This window comes from Vigna unguiculata, chromosome 2 (genome assembly GCF_037176805.1).
Source record: "Vigna unguiculata cultivar grain cowpea cultivar isolate G323 ecotype 2 chromosome 2, ASM3717680v1, whole genome shotgun sequence".
Taxonomy (NCBI): domain Eukaryota; kingdom Viridiplantae; phylum Streptophyta; class Magnoliopsida; order Fabales; family Fabaceae; genus Vigna; species Vigna unguiculata.
Window position 1 is genome coordinate 2,613,827 of NC_140793.1, and position 3,638 is coordinate 2,617,464.

At 36.1% G+C, this 3,638-nt stretch overlaps 1 long non-coding RNA gene across 1 annotated transcript; it reads left to right on the forward strand.

Annotated features, from left to right (window-relative positions):
* The first annotated feature begins 1,423 nt into the window (after nt 1-1,423).
* LOC146888199 (uncharacterized) lies at nt 1,424-2,919 on the forward strand. Its single transcript, XR_014992949.1, has 2 exons — nt 1,424-1,976; nt 2,706-2,919. It is a non-coding gene; the product is annotated as an uncharacterized LOC146888199 (long non-coding RNA).
* Nucleotides 2,920-3,638: the final 719 nt, after the last annotated feature.

Consider the following 3,638-nt stretch of genomic DNA (forward strand, 5'->3'; position numbering starts at 1 on the left):
ATATGGAATCAAAGGATAATGTTCCTTTGATGTAATTGTGTTAAATATTTGAATTATACATGAGTTTTATATTGTTAGCTTACTGATGTATGATTATCTTGTTCCTTTTAAAAGATTAATGAATATAGTGATGATTGATTAAGAAAACCAAGGAAATCCCCACTGGACATTAAGATAGCAAGCTATCTAGATGTGAAGGTTCCTTTCCAAGGTTCTAAGAGGAGGAGGATGGATTGATGGAGAATAAGAAACCAAAAGGAAAACATATAATAGAAACAATATAAGCCAAGAAGAGTAAAGAACATAAAATGGAAAGCAAGGGAAAAGGGAAGAATGGAGGATTCATGCCACTACAAGGCTAGGCTAGAAGAAGCCATGGCAACCTTGAAGATGAGTGGTGTAGGCCGCCACTTGCCAAGGCAAGATAAGGCTTGAAAGAACTCCACTCCCTAAGGAGGAATGCTCTCACAAAAGGTTGAAACACAAAGTGTATAAATTCTCCAAAATGTTCAACCTTTGTACAAGCGTTAGAGGTCCCCTTAAATAGACAAGTCTAGGGGCCCCTTAGCAAAACAACTAAGTTAAAGGATTACAAAAGAAACCTAGCATGTTCTAGAAAGTAGGTCATCCTAGGGTGCACATGGGTGAATTTTCGTCCAAGCCATCTAGGTGGCAAGTCTTCATGGCCAAGGCTCCCAAAGGAAGGTTCTAGAACATTCTAGAAGACTTGGTGTCCAAGGCATGTGGGCCTCCCCTTTCTAGATGCTTCTAGAAAGTCTTGTTCCATCTCTCTCTTCCTTAGGACGCCAAATGTCTCCTATGTGGTCCTCCTCCTTTCTTATTCCTACAAAAGCAAATTAAGGAATTTATTAGCATGTTGGTTTAAGGTTAAGCTAATCTTGGGTCAACAAGTCCACCCTTAGGTCAAGGTCAACAAGTCAACTCAAAATAGTCAACCACAGCCAACTTCAAGAAATTGAAACTAAAGAAATGCAAAATAAAGATAGAGAGGATAATGCCTTCCCTTTTGGCATGCTCCTACTGATTCTCCTAGGGTTGGCCTCCTTGGAACTTGATGAGGTGGTCACATCTTCATCACTTACCTTATTTGCTTGTGTTTGGCGATGGTGGATCTGGTGAGGCATAAAGCTGGAGCGTGAACTATCTTGGGGAATTTTCTACAAAGTTATTATGAGATTTAAAGACTTGTAATCATTGAATTATTGAACTTAGTTTTTGTATTTTGAGTTTTATAAAGCATGCATTTAAGTTTATTTTATGATGAAATAAAGTTTTAAATTTCCCGCACTTTTGAAAAATGAAATTATAATAAATAAAGTTTCATTCTTATTTCTTTATTTTATTATTTAAATTAGTAATATCCGACTAGGATATTACACCACCCGCCAAAGATATTCTTCAAGATCCTGATCACCCATTCTTTTTACATCTCCCGGATGGTCCTCACTTGATTTTTATTTCTCAGCCTCTTGACCAGAAGAACTACATAAAATGGAGTCGCGCCATGGCTCTTGCCTTATCGGCTAAGAACAAGCTTCCCCTCGTTGGTGGCAGCATTTCTCCTCTGACAACGAATCCGCTCTTTACTGCTTAGTCTAGAGGAAATAATGTTGTTATTTCGTGGCTCTACAATTCGATTTCAAAGGAAATTGTTGGTAATATATTGTTTGCAACCATTGCTCATGAATTCTGGGAAGATTTGAAGACTCACTTCTCTCGGAAGAATGACCCTCGAATTTACTAGCTTCGTCACCAACTTGTTTCTTTATAGCAAGGTCCTAATCTTGTCAATGCCTATTACACGAAGCATAAATCGATTTGGGAAGAATTGTCAGGATATCGCCCCCAATTCCAATGTTCTTATGGTGGCCTTCAATCTCTTCAAGCTTACACTGACTCAGAGTACGTGATGACGTTCCTCATGGGTCTCAACGACACCTTCTCCCAAATCTAGGGTCAAATCCTCCTCTCTAATCCCTTGTCTTATATCAGTAATGTTTTCTCACTCATTTTATAAGATGAGGTACAACATGAAATTGTTGATCAAAACACTACAAATTTTGAATTCCTTACTTTCTCTATTCATGATAATAAAAAATGCCCTTTGCCTAATTCATATGATAAAAATGTTAAGAAACAGCGTCCTAAGTGTAGCCACTGTAATATAATTGGACATACTATAGAAAAGTGCTATAAGCTTATTGGTTACCAACCAACTATTTCAAGAATCGTTATCCTAATATTGTCAATCAATTTGATACTTCACATGTTTCTTCCACTCATCTTACACCGACTCAATGCTAGCAATTAATTCAACTTCTTTCTACCAAACTTATGCCTACTACTACTATTGCTGATGTCGCTACAAATGTGCTAGGTATTCTCCTTTTTCTTCTTTTAAAAATTCTTCCCGCTGGATTTTGGATTCTGGTGCAACATCCCATATTTGTTGTTTTTCAAATCTCTATAACATGTTCACTAGTGTTTCTGAATTGTATGTGTTACTTCCTAATTTTATGCGAGTTAAGATTGAAGGTATTGGTAGTATAAGACTAAGCAAAAACATATTTCTTCACAATGTTCTTTATATTCCTACTTTTCGCTTCAATCTTCTGTCTTTAACTACTCTCATCTCTTCCAACTTATTTCGTTTTGTTATGGAGCTTAATCTCTTTGTTCTGCAGGACCTTCACACCCAGAGGAAGATTGGCATAGATAAACTCCTTCAAGGGATTTTGGTTTTGGATTTTGTTTCCCCTACAAACATTATTTCCTCTTGTAATTTTGTTTCATATGATGTTTGGCACAAATGTTTAGGTCACATCGCTGCTTCTGTGTATAAAATTGTTTCTAAGAAAACTCATTTAGCTAATATTGATCCCTCTTTTCATTGTGATACTTGTCATCTTTCAAAACAAAATAAATTGCCCTTTTCTAGTCATAATAAATTCAGTCCTAACTATTTTGACCTCGTCCATGCTAACATGTGGGGCCCTTTTAAGCATGCTACTTATAATGATTGTTGTTATTTCCCCACTATTGTTGATGACAAAAGTCGCTTTACTTGGGTATACCTTCTTAAAACTAAAAATGATTCTTTGCATCTTATTCCTAAGATTTTGCATATGTTCAAACTCAGTTTAACACCACTATTAAAGCTTTTCGTTTGGACAATGCTCCAAAGCTATCTGTCAAAGAATTTGTTTTCTATAAAAGGTGTTTTACATCAACATTCTTGTGTTAAGAAACCTTAACAAAACAACATCGTTGAACGCAAACATTTGCATATTCTTAATATTGCTCGATCCATATTATTTCAATCAAATGAGCCTATTACTTTTTGGGGGTGACTGTATACACACTGTTCTTTTTACTATGAATCATACTCCTACACCTATTTTAGGAAATCAATCTCCGTATGAAATTTTGTTTCATAAAATCCCTGATTACACCTCTTATAAGGTCTTTGGATCTTTATGTTATGCTTCCATTCTATCTTCCCGCAGACACAATATTAGTCCTAGAGCCACTACTGCCATTTTTCTAGGTTACCTTCTGATTATAAGGGCTATAAATTGCTTGATCTACATATTCACCAAATATTTGTGTCTCGAGTT